This window comes from Spea bombifrons, chromosome 5, assembly GCF_027358695.1.
Source record: "Spea bombifrons isolate aSpeBom1 chromosome 5, aSpeBom1.2.pri, whole genome shotgun sequence".
Lineage (NCBI taxonomy): Eukaryota > Metazoa > Chordata > Amphibia > Anura > Pelobatidae > Spea > Spea bombifrons.
Genome location: NC_071091.1, coordinates 26351804 through 26369257, shown reverse-complemented (window position 1 = coordinate 26369257; position 17454 = coordinate 26351804).

Genomic DNA, 17454 nt, shown 5'->3' with positions numbered 1-17454 from the left:
TTAACATCCTGCTTCATCTGCCTCACCAGCTCTCACTGCGGAACAAAACCCAAGTCATTACCCCCAGCATGAAGCAAAACGAAATCTGGTGACCCACCAGCGCGCAACAGATGCCAAAGTTCTCCACACACTTTCCTCCATACATAACCCCGAAAACCAAACCACATCACTCTAATCTGGTCCTCAGGAAAGCCCAGCTGCAGACCATTCACACGAACTGCGGCTCTCCTCTTGGCCCTGAACTCGAATGAATGGCCCAGCATCCACACCACCAAACCTGCGGAAGGAAGCAAAAATTGAAAAAAAACAGACACCAACAGCACGCAAATCACAGTAAACGATCCGGATGCAAATACAACCGAAAATGAACCGACTCCCATACTCCGAGTAGCAGATACTTAATATCCCATATCCGACCCAACAATTGAACAGACAACGGCCTCCGCGAATCCAAAGAACGACAGCCTCTCCTAAAACCCTGCAACGCCTGCTTAACCAAAAACTGCTTATTGTAATCAGCCCGCCCCTTAAATTTAAACAAAAATGCCAGAGCAGACATATTCCTATCCAAAACCGCAGCGGAAGAGCCGTCCAAAACCAACCGGAAAAGAAGCCACAACAAGTCATCCACCCTCTGAACTTCAGAAGAGTCACCACCTACCCACGCCACCGTTCTGTCCCAAGCATCCCAAACTGTACGATATGCCGCCCAGGTCGCTGGAGCCAAAGAGGCCCTCACAAGTCTTGCAAGCAGGCGGTCCCTCCGGGCAATCGTGACCCACTTCGCTTGCTCCAGGGGCCACTTCTCGAAAACGCACCCACTGAAAACGAGACAAAGAATCAGCAACCACACTCAAAAACCTCGGAACATGCCTCGCCCTAAATACCACCTTCAACGATATATATTGCAACACAAACTTACGCAACAACCTAACCACTGGCACCGATGCAGCCGACAACCGATTCACCGCATGAACCACCGCCATATTATCCGAAAAGAAAATTACCTTCCTATCCCTCAACAAATCACCTCACAACAACAACGCCACCACCAACAGAAACAACTCCAGAAAAGCCAGATTCCGCAGAAGTGGGCTTTCAGCCCAAGCCTCAGGCCACAGTTCCGCACACCACCGGCCATTAAAATAAGCCCCAAAACCAACACTACTGGAAGCGTCAGTGAACAGCTCCAACTCCTCCCACAAAACCGTCAATTCCCGAAAAATCACCGTACTATTAAAATGTTGGAGAAACGTATCCCACACCTCCAGGTCAGCCTTCATGGCCGACGAAACCCTAATAAAATGGGGCAGCGACCTAACACCAGCCGTAGCCCGGGACAAGCTACGACTAAAAACTTGCCCCATCGGAATAGCCTGACCCGCAAAATTCAAACGCCTAATTAATGACTGCAAAATATGCAATGTAACCTTCCTAGAACCATGCACCTCCCGCCTCAAAGCCACCAACTTCTCCTGCGGCAACTTGCATTTCCCCCTGAACCGAATCAATGTCTGAACCCAAAAAACTCAAACATGCAGTGGGACCTTTGGTTTTACCCGCTGCCAGCGGAACCCCGAACAGGTTGGCCACCCACTCCAACGTACGTAACAAATACCAAACAAGTCCCCGCTGGACCAACACAGAGAAAGTCATCTAAATAATTTACCAAAAAATACTCCCAGATTCCTCCTTAACCACTCACTCAATAAAGGTTCGAAATATGAACACAATATTGAACAACCCATCGGCAAACATAAATGAACAAAATAACTACCCTCAAAGAAACAGCCCAACAAATGGTGACAATCCGGGTGGATTGGCAGCAACCGAAAAGCTGATTCCACATCCGCTTTTGCTATCAGCGCCCCGGGCCCAGCCTTCTTAACCAACTCAACCACCTGGTCGAATGATGCGTAAGAGATCGAACATAGCGCTCTATCGATGTCATCGTTCACCGACAACCCCTTTGAGTATGAAAAGTGATGGATAAGCCGAAACTTACCCGTCTCCTTCTTAGGTACCACACCCAAAGGTGAAACCCGCAAATTATCCAACGGCACACTGTCAAAAGGACCCGCCATCCTACCCATATGAACCTCCTTAAACAACTTATGCCTAACCACGTCCGGAAACGCTTTCACTGATTTCAAGTTACGCAAATACCGACGCGTCCTGCGTGTTACTGTAGCGGCTTAGCCACGGTAGCATCGTGTCTAACTTCACCGGGGTTTTGCCCAGGGGTAACTGCCGGTGCTGCAGCCCCCAGACCCCCCTGCTCCACTCGACTTGCCCCGTTTAAAGCATCTGCTGAGGCTATGCCCACAACCGGAGCATTCGTGCTTAAACTTGCAAGAAGCCCCCATTTACACTGGCCCTCGTTAAAGAGCAAGCAGAAACCTTTCCTATTCGTGGCTGACCCGGAAGCCTGTCCCCCCACGCCAGCCCCCTGATGAAAGGGAGAAGCCTTCTGCGCCATCATCAGCTTCATCCAGAGGGGAAGGTCCATCTGGTCCCACCTCATCCCTGGATTAGCCGACAATCGTTGCCTAAACTGCTCATCGTACCGCCACCAGGCAAACTCTGATCCCCTCCAGCAATGCTCCAACTTCGGAATCCATGACCTACAAAACAAAAGGAGAGAAGAACCCTAAACCTGATAGTTCCCAAAGAAGAACAAAAGCAGGTTCGTGATCAATCAACAGGACCTGCCTACAATGACGTGAAGATTTTATTCATGGCCAAAGAGATTTCCACATAGCTGTTCATCTTAAAGACATTTTTATGTTATTGGTGTACACCATAGTGACGTCACGCTAGAGTGACCTAATATCCTCTTTAAACATGAATGCTTGTACAAATAAAGCATTGTGAAAAGTGGGCTAACTTCAATGCTGTCCCTGGTACACATTTTCCATAAGCTATTTTAGTTAAAGGGGGAATTTCCCCTAAGCACATACATCTTTCTGGAGAAGTCAATTTAGCATGCACAGTCTCCAGCACTAGAAGGGCTGAAGCATGTTTTATCTGCAATACTATTTTGCTTCGTTTGATTTATTTAAAGGTACATATAAATAAGCTGTGCCTGAATTTTAAACTGTATAACTCCTGGAATAAATAAAACCTTATGTCTCGCTGTGTCGTACTCTCAATAACATTTCTTGCAAATGCAAGCCGTATCTGACTTTAAACATTGTACATTTGCCAATATTTTCCTCCTAGTTCCACAGCCCAGTTTGACTTTAGACAGAGGAACAGCCCATGTCTACATTCACCCCCCCCCCCAAGCACATTAATAAATCCAGGGTACTGAAGGGAAAAAAAGGGATTTGTGTTTATTACGTAAACCCAATTTCTTGGTATAAAGTTGCCCGGGAGATGTAGAAGAATCCAGGCATTTAGCTACATTTAGGTCAGCCAGCAAACTCATGTACGTTTATATTTCAAATATTTTATGAATATCCCTTTTTATAGCATATAGAAAAAGGCAACTTCTATATGTACAGATTTGTTTTTTTCTCGTCCTTGGACTGCAGAAGGCAATTTCGAGGCTGATCGGTGCCTCCTTTTTCACAAGTAAAACGTGCAAAGGGTATTCTTTGGCACCAAACTATGCATGTGAATATTTAATGTTGTTTCTTTGTGTGTGTCATACTTATTTAAAATAATATATGCCTTTCCTCTAATGATTAAACCTATAAACATGTATAGGCTGACCTCCACTAAGCCTGTTCTATGTCAAACACTCTTGAAGTGTTAGTAAAATAAAAACATGCTTATATGCGCAAAATGCTAAATTGTTGTTGCGGGGCCAGATCCCTGTTTGTAGGTTCCTAAGAGACAAGGCAAAAGTATCCCACCCTTAACCATAATCCCCCAAATAACCCTAGCCACAATAAACACTTTTTATTCTTTTTATGTCATAAATATTCATTGGAGTTTCTAACATGTAATGATAATGTGTATTGTACATACATACTGATTTGACCCTCTCTGGCTGCTTGCATTGGCATAATTGGGGTTTCACCAGAACTGATTACCATATAACTTAAAACCAATAGTTTGGAAGACTAATATTTGCCCCTACTCAGCATCCCCTTTCTCTATACTAGGGTCTAGCCCAGTGCCCTCCAACTCAACCCTGGGCCATAAGGATCAAGGGGAGAGAGAGACTTGGACTATGCTTTTGAGGCACAGCAGCTAGGCCACATGATGAAGTAAGGCTGAGGTACTCCAGGAATGTGACTGCTGCATTATGATCACTCTTGTGTAAAATGTATATGTTTATCTCTTGTTACTAAAGACAAAGCCAACCATGGCTCTTGGTGCCTGGGTCCCACCACATGCTGATGTCACATCCACATTGTTGGCCCAAGAATGCCCCTCAGCTTGCAGCTCCTGGGGCAGCTACACCTCTTGCCTCATGAAAGATCATTGGCCCCCGAGTGTGTAAGATAGCCCTCATACTTTTCTAGCTTAGATAATTGATCTGGAAAGTGGAAAAGGTTTTCTTTTTTGGTGCTATCATTTCCATCCCACAATGCCTCCTCAAAGTGTTCATGTTCAACCCTATACCTAACTGGGTAAAAAGGTGTGGTGTGAGGAGAATGAGGAGAAGGCACCTGGGCTTTATGTATTGTGATAGTTTTATTTTTTTTTGCAAAATAATTAACGCACACAGGCAGGGGCGTAACTAGAAGCCTCAGGGCCCCGGTGCGAGAATCTGTTAAGGCCCCCCCCCAACCCAATCTACCCTCCTCTCACACCATCTACCCCCTCTCCCCCCCTTCTCAGGCTATCTACCCTATCCCTACCTTCTATTTAAATTTTTTTAATTTTTTTATTTCCTTTTATTCGCCAACCTGACCCCCCCCAGTTATGCACATCTGCCCCAGGCTTGCCACTCTGCCCCCTGATATGCCTTTTAACCCCCTACATGCCTCTCTGCCTCCAGAAATGCCTTATACCCCTATACGCCACTCTGGTTAAAAGGCATATAATGGGACAGAGTGGCATATAAGGGGGTATAAGGCATTTCTGGAGGCAGAGTGGCATATAGGGGGTTAAAAGGCATTTATAGAGACAGAGTGGTATATAGGGGTTAAAAGGCATTTATAGCGGCAGAGTGGTATATAGGGGTTAAAAGGCATTTCTGGAGACAGGGTGGCATAAAGGGGGTTAAAAGGCATATCATGGGGCACTCTGCCTCCAGAAAAGCCTTATGCCCCCCTATATGCCACTCTGCCTCCCCAATATGCTTTATACCCTCCTATATGCCACTCTGGTGCGAGAAGGCGGACCTCTCACCCCTCACGCTGCTCCCATCACTCTGCGGCCATCAGATTGCTGGGAATGTAATCTAAACGGCCGATGCGTGCTGATGCCGCCGCCGGAGCTACTTTAACACTTTTTTTTAACGTAATATGGCAAGCTGGATCGGCTTGCCATATAAAGTAAAAAAAAAAAAAAAGTATTAAAGCAGAACCGGCCGGCAGCATCAGCACGCATCGGCTGTTTAGATTACGTTCCCAGCAATCTGATGGCCGCATAGTGATGGGAGCAGCGTGAGGGGTGAGAGGTCCGTGCGAGGGGGCGGAACTTTCACCCTTCACGCTGCTCCGATCACTAGGCGGCCATCGCACACGGCTGTTGGGTGCTGATGCCGCCGGCCGGCGCTGCTTTAATACATTTTTCAAATTTTAATATGGCAAGACGGACCTGCTTACCATATTAAATTAAAAAAACAAGTATTATAGTAGCGCCGGCCGCATCAGCACCCAACGGCCGCTTAGATTAGATTTCGGGCAGCCTGGGGGGCAATTGTCCCCCTGCCCAGCCCGCCCCTGGCGCCGGAGGCGGCTTCAAATCCCTCTCTGCCGGCCGAATCTATGGGCCCACTGGGAAATTTCCCGGTATCCCGGTGGGCCAGTCCGGCCCTGCTTGGGCCCCCTTGAGTGGCAGAACTCCAGGGCCCGGTCGCAGTCGCGACCCCTGCGACCCCGGTAGTTCCGCCACTGCACACAGGGGTGGTGAGAAAAGACATCACTATCCAAACTTTTGTAAACACTTATAAAGTAATCACATAGAAACACATTTCTGGCTTGGTGTCGTAAGTAAGATTTGTATCCAGCAGCTACAGTAATGCAAAACAGTGGTGTCAGGGAGTTCTCAATGTTATGTATTCTTTTTATATTTGACACCGCAATAAATGTGTTTTAACTCCCTGTCTACCTAAGCATGTTCCCATGTTTCATAAATGAATAGATTATGTTTCCTCCAAAAGAGTGCATCACCAGAGCAACGTAATTACTATTTCCTGCTTGACCAGGTGGGAAATTTTAATAACGTGAAGCCAAAAAGTGGATATTTGTACACATCAATATCAAAATTCAATTTACAAAATACTGGGACAGTCAGTTTATAGCATTTGTATGAACTGTTACAGACATTTTAATTATTTGATTGATTATCACATTTATTCCTTTTAGGAATACGAAATCCTGTATTATATGGTAATATTTCAAAATGCAATTGTCCAATATAAGCTAGAGTTTTTAGCATGTGTTCCACTTTACATATTTACCAATAAGAGTGTTTCAATAAATTGCTTCAGTTTTAGCATCAGACTTGTTCCAGGTTTGCCTTGATAAATGCTAGAAATGTATGGTATGTTTCTCAGGGCTCGTGGATATGCCAGCTAGCAGTCTGAAGGTCACCTTGAAGCCTTTTAGAAGGCAATTGTAACTTATTTCGTTAAAAGAGTACATTCTGCAAATCCTGGTTACACTTCATTATAGATGAGGTCATACAGACCTTCACCATAAAATATTTGTCTTGTAAATATTAATGACACGTGATAAGAACATTAACTGAATATGAATGGGGTGATAAATGACAGATGGAATGTGATGAATAAAATATTTAGCAATAGAGTTAAACTCAACAAGGAGCATGTAAAAGGACAGACTCAAACTGGAGTCAAAAGCCAGTATATAGATATAAAGTGAAGGTAGGAATAAAGGTTTCTTTAACCAAATTACTGATATCTGAAGAGGAAAATGTAAACTTGTTAGAGAAACTTCGGAGTGGTTAGAACTGGCTTGGGTCCAGAAACAATACCAGCCAAGTTCTATAAATTTATCATAGAGAAGCCGTCTTTATCCTATACACTGAAAGAGTGCAGGCATGTAGACTTTGCAGCAACTGCAGACACTTAGTTACACTACCGAGCCATCCAAAAAAAGCAGTGCATCAAATCAGAAAAAAATTACCGCAACATATATCAATCCATGCTCTGATTGCTTGTCTTATGCCTGGTTTTGCCTTGCTAAGTAAACTCACCATATTACAACTACCTTGGGCATACTGTAAAAATAAAAGAATGAAAAGCTTGTTTGTAGCAATACAAATTTAAAAATAAGAGAATAAAGAAGACATGCATGAGGGAATAAAAAAAAGAAAAACATAAGAGAGGGCAATGAGAAGCAAAAGGAAGAGGTACAACTTTCATCACATACCAGGCCTAACAGGCTGTACAGCCCTATCACCAAAGGGGGCTACACAGAAGGGAATGCTGTGAAGATGAGATTATTGAGTCCTTTTATAATATGTATAGGAATAATGATCAGGTAGAGAATTTGGTTGGTGGAGCATAATGATATGGCCATATGGCACACTACAGCACCATACACTTACCTGATCTGCCACATTATTATCTTATTATTATTTATATACCGCCAACAATGTATGCAGCGCTTCTTATAATACATATATTCAAGGGGTATGACAAGACAAGAATTGACAGACTAAGACAAACCAATACATTAGGTGGAGAGAGCACTGCTCGCAAGCTTACAATGTTATGTGAAAACAAAAATATAGCGTGATCATTTCTAAGACTCCCAATTAGTGTTTTTTCTAGGAGTATGGTATGGTTGATATCCCTGTTTGAATAATGACAACTCAAGGTTTCCATGAGGACTGATATTAGATCGGGGAGTCACCGAAAGTGTAGCGATTTTGGTAGAAGTTCGCCTTCAGATCCTCTGAAAGTGCCGTGATTTTGGTGCAAGCTCACCTTAGGGCTCCGGCGTTTTGGTGGAAGTTCGGATCAGGTTATGTCCGTGGAGATGTGGCCGAGAATTGTAGATAAAACATAAAAGAGAGAAAATGAAAGAGAGAAGATGAAGAACAAAAAGGTGCAGAAAGGAAGAGGTTGCAAAAGCGGAAGTGGTCAGCAGATAAGGTAGGGAAACATTTAAAGGGAGAGTGAACCGTAAAATTAGTCAGAATTGTTTTTGGCACATTTGCACACGTCTCATAAAGAAGTACAACCATATTGAACAAAATAGTCTGGCAATGCCTATGGCCTTTAAAGGGAAATATGGACGTATGACGACCCTTAATGCAGCCCAAAGAAGAAACTTCTAATGCTACCTTTGCTCAGTGCTGCGCACATGAACCCCCAAGCAAAATGTGCAAAATTCATAAAAAATCAATTTTAATGTAAATGAAATTGAAATAATAAGTGTATTATAATAAACATATACTTAATATGAAGCTTCCTGTCCCCTGATGTTGCCTGCCTGCCTATGCAAGAAAAGCACTGGCTGAGCCGCCCATTTGATCCCCGTTTGTACGGTAAAGGCTGTGCGAACAGGGGAGGACCTCCCGGCCGACAGCTCCCAACCAACACACTCACCACCCAGCCTGGAGTCTCCCCGCCCTCCCCAGTGACTGACGCGAGCGGGGAGGCGGGGCTAACAACGCAAGGCGTGACACGCCATTATCCTGTGTGTTCGTGGAGAGGGAACACCAGCATGTGAACCCCCATTGGAATTACTCACCAGCCGCCACTGATAACATGACCAACAGCAGCCTCTACTTCTAGATGAATGAAGGTTATTGGAACAACAATGAGATACTGTAACCTACATTACTGTGTACAGCACTGTATTTTATGCCCAAGGGGGAAAAATATGTGTTTTCATGGGATTTTCCCATATATTTATTTATTTTTTGTTTTATATAGCGCCGTCAAACTCCGTAGCGCTGTACAATGGGTAGACAGGACATAACAAGTAGTATGTAACATAACAAATTGACTTACATATTGATGCAAGTGCATACATATGAAAAGATATATAATAGTATGGACTACTCTTTTGATCCTGACTATAACTCATAGCACTATTAAAAGTACATATGGTTACACATATATACATAGACCAATAATAGCAAGTTGAAATAGGAAGTAATAATATTGCTAAAACCCCCCACATTTTACACTTAACCAGTATGTTTTGCAGCTATTGATACATGGATAATATATTTTTTAATACTGGTACTCTGTTTTTGCCAAGCACACATTTTCCATCTTGTTTCATCTAGTTTCCTGGTTAAACGCTGGAAAATCCCTTGTCATGTGACTTGAATTCCAGTGGTCTGTGCTGTTCATTTAAATGTTGGATGGCTGAACACAGCAGATCTTCAGTCAATGCACTCAGCGAGGTCACCAGTGGGGGAACTTAATGAGATCTGACATGTCAGTATTTTTGTACTTGTTATTTGCATGGGTGTAAATATTTTCCTGACAAACATGTCTTACCGATAACATCATAATTCCCAAGCTACTAATTAACACTATGACTATATATTGCATTGCTATGTTAACAGATTATCACTTACAGGCACAATAAATTGCATGTTCAGTGAAAGTTGTACCTTGTTCTGTACCATTTACTATATACCTATTCAGTGGTTGGGGCTTTTTTTCTACTTACCGAAATAACTAGTGCCTGGTGCCTTAGTAACCAAGGATGTCAGCAGGGTCATGTAATGCATGTTACATGACCCTGCAGTAGAAGGAGCAGCTCAGACAGAGTGTGTGTGCATTTGTTGGTGTATGGTATTAGCATGCGTGCTAGTATATGGTATTAGCATGTATGTGCGTGTGTTTTTAAATGTTGCTATTAATATTATTACATTTAGCAATATTAAATAATATTACAATCATCAATTTGAGGGAGTAATTGTGATACAAAATGTAATGAGGTCCTGTCATGAAAAAATACAATTCACGTGATCCAGCAATTGAAAAAATCCCCATAGGCTGCTGGAATATTTTTTAAACACACCATGTTATGTTTTCAAAAATATTTGTAGCCAAGAGTTCATACTGCCTGTTACGAAATTGATATTATTGCCTGCTTTCTTGTCCTCTTTCTTGTTCGTTTCACCAAATTAAATAAGTTACAACTAAAAGTTTTTAGGTAACAGGTCCTGTTTCTTTCTACTAAGCAGAGGATAAACATGCATATTCTTCTTTTACATTTCAGTATACTCAAAGTACAACCTGTAACAACATAGTCTTCTTGAACATTGACAATCACCTGCAAACTGTACTTATTATTTCCTTGCGTAATTTAACAACCACACAAGAAAGAACAAAATGAGGGCTAAAGTACACAGTAAAGTAAAATGTTAAGAACTGCTGACCCTTAGGAAAATATTGGTTTTATGACCCATTGTGGTTGTCTATAATCATTAGTCTTCAAACTATGAATGTGTCACAGCATTGCCTTGCTCACATCCAATAGCTGATATTTATATGACCCAGTTACATCAAGGGTTATTATGTTCAAATACAAATTACTGTATTCACTTTGTAACATTTACACATACTGTATACATGCAAAGTATAGGCTTAATAAATATACAAAAATAGACATGCACACAACCTAAAAAGCATAAAAGGCATAAACATTCTAATTCCCGGCTTGCTACTAGATTAATAAGTACCCTAAATTTGGCGACTCCTATCTAATTTTTCATGGCTAAATTGCTTACCAAGTAACTGACTCAATGGGACTGAACTCCATTGTAAGCAAAATGAGACTCTCAAGCAAGTTAAAGCCTTCTCTAGACAGGCTTACCCTGCTATCTGAAAGTAAAGTATTCCTATGAAACCTTTTGTGAGCCAAAATGGCGTAAAGAAGCAATTTCCATTCATTTACATGGGAAATATTTAGGAGCATTCCCAGACCCAAACAATATCCTACCAAATCATACCAAATAACACATAAAACCTAAAATAACATATAGTCAAAAGCAGGAATGATATGATAAGTACACAGTGTAGAAATAATGAACGTACAGAGTAGTTTCACGAATCACAATCGAGAAGACAGCGAGCGCACTGGAAGGCTGAGAGGTAGTGGTGGTGTTAATGGTTGTGTGTCAGGCTGAGTCTTCGGGGTTTTGGGTGGTCAGACTCACAGGAGACTGGGGTGGAGGAGATAGAGGAAGAGGGTCATCATCAACTGAATCCATCAAGGCAAGCAGGTCACTAACATTTACACCTTCTTCTATGTCTGCCTGCCATGATGTAGAAGGTTGAGGTTTGTTATCTGCTGTGGCTGATGTGAAAGGCTTGAAACACAACTGTATGTTTGACTGTTTAGCCCCACATATTTTTCTTTGTAGGCTCTCAGAGCATCCTGCAAATCTTCCCTGAACCTACATGTTGTTTCAAAACTGATGGAGCTTCCTGTGACATCCTGATTGGAGGATACCACTATAAGCAATTCCATTTTTTTGTTCACGAGAAGTCATGACTGTGGACATGTGGATGAAAAAAGAAGACGGAAAACAAAAGAGAGAAGAACAAGAAGATAAGGAGGATGCTTGAGGAAAAGAAGAGCTCCAAGACACAGAAGCAGAAACATTCTTTGGAAAACCTAGTGAGATATTCAGAGAGAGTGAGTGAATGAAAATGAGAGTGATAATGAATGTGGGTCAGACAACAAATTTCATTTTCGAACTTAAAAAGCCCTTGTTTAAAAATGCACTTATGTCACACACTTATGGTTGTAGTAAGCAAGCGTCACATAATAAACTAATGGTGTGTACTGCTCTACACATTTTGTCTTGCTCAATTTATTTATTTGTTTAGCATTTGATTTGGGGAGTCTGGGAGTCTCAGAGACTTAATTCAGTCCTGACTTTCGTTATGGAGGATATGTTTATTTTTTATTAGGTACCAATGTGAATAAATATAGGGTTAGGTTTCCCATTAGACATACAACCACGCACCTAACAAGGGTATTCTGTGAAATTAAAGCTAAATGATATAAAGCTTTACCACCCTCCAAGATTATATGTTTAGTCAGACTGGCTTTTAATGTGATTCATTTACAGTCTAGCAGTCTAACTGACACATACCTCTTTTTATATAGGATTTACAATGTTATTGTGAACAAACTTAAAAAAAAATCTTAACTTACTCATAGAGACATTAAATGTTTACAAATATCCATAAAATATCAATTAATAATTGTATATTAATATAAAAATAATACTTGTAAGTAAAATAATGACTACATTATCAAAAATAATGCATTAAAAAACTAATATTTTAATAATAAGTTTGAAAAGAGCTTACAGTCATGTAAACTGTCTATTCTGATTCAGTATATGTAGTCAAACTATTCCCTGAAGGCACTTTAAATATAAATCACAGCAGTGTTGCGTGACAAATCTTGCATCTCTATGCAAAGTTTGAGGAAGCTCCTTCTAATGTTTTGTATTGTAACAGGAAGATGATTGCAATGCAGTTCCTCTGTAGAGGAAGCACTAGTAATGATACAATGAAACTTTCACACATGTAACTCACATACACAGTTTTAGAAAAGTAACTTGATAACCACAGAGAAGACGGCTTCCACAAATCTGACATTTTTTTTCAACTTACAAAACTGGAACTCCCTCCACACAGGTAAATACTAATAAAACCCATGATGGGCACTACGTGTTAAGTTGGCAACTAGGCTTGCTACCTAGCTGACTTTTGACAGTATAGCCCTTGCCGACTACTTTTCTGATAGTGTTGAACAGCTTTTTCAGCATCGATAATGATTTATACAGTAAAAGAGGCTGAGGCTTACACCCAACCTTCATACCCTGAAAATAAAAATGTTCAATTTGTGGCAAATACAGTCCAGAATAGGGGTGTCGAGGGCTAGAACCATGCCATATTTTCTGGATACCCCAGCATGAGCACTAGAAGCTCAATCCAAAAGCAAGAATTTACCTAAATCCTGGTCTGTTCCTGGTCTCAAGGCCTGGAGATCAACACCCATGGTCTAACAATGTTTTTTAGCCTTATGTAATTATTATGTTTTAATTTATAATTTTAAACAAACACTGTCCTCCATTTACCTTTAAACTCAGTTTCTACAGTTAATGCCTTTATCTGAAAAATTCTCAGTTTGATCATATACACATTGAGTCTCAAGGCTTCAATTGCATTGGCTTAATCCATAGTTTTTACCCAAGATCTAGAGACAAGTAAAATAATATTCTGTATATATATATATATATGCTATGTTGAGGAAGAGTTCTGAAATGCTCATGAAACAGAAAACTTTCTTAGACTGATAATGGTGTATTTTGGATCCATTTTCCAAAACTCCTATTTCACATGGATTTTCACAGGGACCAAACACAAAATGGGAATTTCAGACTAGTAATCCCTGCTGCATTACATAAATGCATATTGGTCAATTTGTGAATATGAGTGTGGATTTAATCTTAATCTCATTTAGTTTTCATTGAACAGAAGCCTAACTTCACATCTGGTATTTATTTTTAGCAGGTATTTGCACACTAAATACCAGGTCACCACAAAGACAGAAAATCTGCATTCCATACTATTTATGTTATGGTAGAATGCACTCAAAGGAAGTCATCAGTGTACAAGGATACTAGCATTCTACTCTACAAAGCATTTCATCCCTGTATTGTAGTCAAAGGAACTGTCTCTGTACATACTAGATCTAGTTGTGACTTAGGGGAACGCAAGGAATATTTCTAGGTTCAAATTAACCCATTCTAAATGGAGTGTGTAGGGTATTAAAACTACCGTATTTGCTCGATTATACCCCTACCCCTGGAAAATACCCCTCATCTTATAATCGGGGTCGTCTTACAATCAGACCTCAAATAGGTCTGACTATGAGACTAAGATCCAGATCCCCTGCAGCGATGCAGAGGACCTGGATCCTCCTGTGTTATGGGGACCACCTTCTGAGTCCCCGGTGCTTAGTCCGGGCAGCGTGTAGAGCTCTACGCAATTCGCGTAGACAACTTCCGCTGCAGCCGGGAGGAGGTGCGGTTAGCAGCGGGGGTTGTCTGCATCCATCGCGCAGACCTTCCCCGGCTGTCAGAGATCAGAGTTCCCAGCACCGGGACGGCCAGGGAACTCTGACAGTCGGGAATGTAGGCAGGGTGCTCTATGAAATGCCTTTTAACCCCCTTAATGCCACTCTGCCTCCAGAAATGCCTTTTAACCCTCTATACACCACTCTGCCTCCTGAAATCCCTTATACCTCCCTATATGCCACTCTGACCCATAATATGCCTTTTAACTGCCTAAATGCCAGAGTGGCATATAGGGGTATAAGGCAATTCTGGAGGCAGAGTGGCACAGAGGGGGTCAAAAGGCATATCATGGGGCACAGTGGCATATAGAGGGTTAAAAGGCATATCATGGGGCACAGTGACATTTAGAGGGTTAAAAGGCATATCATGGGGCACATTGGCATATAGGGGGTATAAGGCATTTCTGGGGCAGAGTGGCAAGCCTGGGGGCAGATGTGCATAACTGGGGGGGGCAGGTTGAAAAAAAAGGAAATTAAAACAAAATATTTTTCTCAATCATAGCTTTTATTAAAAAAAATTGTTCACATAGTTTACATGAATTAACATTTAATGGTAAAACTTTTTTCCTATAGGGTCGTCTTATATTCAGACTTTTTCTTTTTTTCATAAATTAATGTTCAGATTTTGGGGGGGGTTGTCTTATAATCAGGGTCGTCTTATAATCGACCAAATACGGTAATTATTAATTTTTAGTGACTGAAGAAAATATTGTATTGTGATATACAACATTATATTGACTTGACAGAGCTACAGAAAAGTGAAATGTTTGATAAAGTAAGTAACCAAGCGCCTAAACAATTGATACATTATAGATACATACAATGATTAGGCAACAGGTCCAGTACAAATAAAATCAGTAGCAGATGTCCACTGTCTCTGATATTCCACAATATTAAAGAAGCAGTCATGTCCATATTTTTTTTCAGGTAGGAGTTCCTGTTCCTCGAGATTCAATGACCTGTCTGAAAACCAATTGGTCTTAATGATGGTGAAAAGGCACAGCTTGCACTTAAGACTGTGAGTGGTAAGAAGGCTTCAAAGAGATCGACTGAAACAATTTCACCTACCCAATTTGGTATGGTGTTCTAAATTTTAGGTTGTCTTGAACTGTCTATTTCTAGATGTCTATATAAGAAAAATATGCTTAGAAACTTGTAGACATGTAGACAAACTAATTTATCAGACACCAGATACTGTATGCAGATATATAGTCTAAAGACAGTTTAAAACTTACAATTACACCCTTTTGTGAAATAGGTGTCAGCATTGCAGGAGTTATTTTAAAAAACATCTCTTTTATTAAACCTCTGTTAATATGAGATTTTAAGTACCTACACATCTAGTCACAGAAGCGGCTTCTAATCATAAACAGTACAGTACATTAAAATATACTCTATGAATTACATAGCTTATTATTGACCCTCATCAGAGGGTCTACCTTCTGATTTTATTTTTATTACCATAATTTTCCCATTATCATTCAAATGGCCATAATACCTAATAAACAGGAAATTAAAATTTATCAAACATTGATAACAAAAAAAAGGCAATAAGTGCATGAACCCAGGGTCTCCCCATACTTGTTACTGATATTAAAAAGCAATAGTTTTTTTTTATTAACAGCCTTCACTTTTTCATTGCCCTGTGTAATACTGGTTGAGCCTCCCCTCTGTTCACACCCCTACCCATTTTATCCCTGTACCATAACCTTTTGAGTTAAGGAATTGGAGCCCTGGGAGTCAGGAAAGTCCATTCTGGTATCCAACACCTCTGGCAGTATGAACGAGATCCACCATTCTCGAAGACTTCCAGTTGAAATCACATCCATGAAGATAGACAAGATTCTGGCATGAACAGTTACTTCATATGTCATTTACCGGCAAAAGTCCCAGAATTCAATTAAAGACACTGCATTAACCAGGTGGAGTCATTAAAAAAACAATACAATTACAGTAAAAATACCATTTCTGAATATTGGCATTCCAATCTGCACTTCCAGCTCCAGGCATAACTATTTGCATTGAGATATTAAATTAAGCAATTGAATGTTTTTCTTTGCCTTTATGCCCTCCTTTTACTTATTTGAAGATCATTTTGTTGCAGCTATCATCTTACCAGTATTGTTATCATTATGGATTATTATTAAATTAATTAAAATAAAACAGTTGAAATAAAATATGATGGTAATGTGTAGGGTTTCAAACATTTATGTAAAAGTTGTATTTTTCATGTGTCAGTTTCCATTTGTATCAAGGGGATCTGGACACATTTGTGTGGCTCGTTTACATTAATGAAAGCTAACTGTTCAGTTACTTTGATCTAAGTTGCGTGACCAGAGATTTATTTTGATATCCTTAGACGAGTGGTGAGCTTTAATTGAAAACAATGTTTGCTATGAGAACCTGTTTATGAGTCATTTCATGTTACCTAGTGACCATAGATGTATGTTTGTAGCTTTTTATTTTGTTTTATAATTTCAGTACAAAGGATATAGCTAGTACACCATATAAAATTATAAATACAATATTTTTCCAACAATAATTGGTTATAAAGAGATTTTGTTTGCATGAATACATTTGCATGAATACATAAATTAAACCATGGACAGCAATATCAAGATACCAAACAAAAGCTGGATAAAAAGTGCAAACATTTAAGGCAATTAGAAAACAAAACAAAAATGCACATCCCACATGGACACTGTTGTAAGACGTACGTATAAATAAATAATAACTAATTATCCAAAGGTTGCATTAAAATATGTCATCCAGATTTCCTCCAAAATATGCTGCCTGAAAATCGAAATGGGTATTTCTCACTGAACAGTCCACATATTTTTTTTACTAGGGCAGCTACAGTACAATTTTACTACATGACAGGAGGCTACATATTTTCCTTATCTTTCTTTACTCCCTCCAAACAGCAGCACTGAAAGAGTTAAACTTTTGAACCAATAAAAAACATCCTTAGTTATAAAGGCCACTGTTGCAAGCGACTTCTCGTCTTTCTTGCTGCTCCCAGACAGCAGCACAGGTCAGAATATTGGGCTTCTGCGGCCCTGTGTCATTGATTGTTTATCATCAATATCATTTTTTATATTTTATGGTGATTTTGATTATTATTTATATTTCTATTATGGTAGGGTGGTGTCTTTGACTATCCCTTTTTAGTTTTGTTTTTCCTTCTTACCTCAAGGACTTGTCCCCCCCCATTTTATATTTGTCATTTATTAAT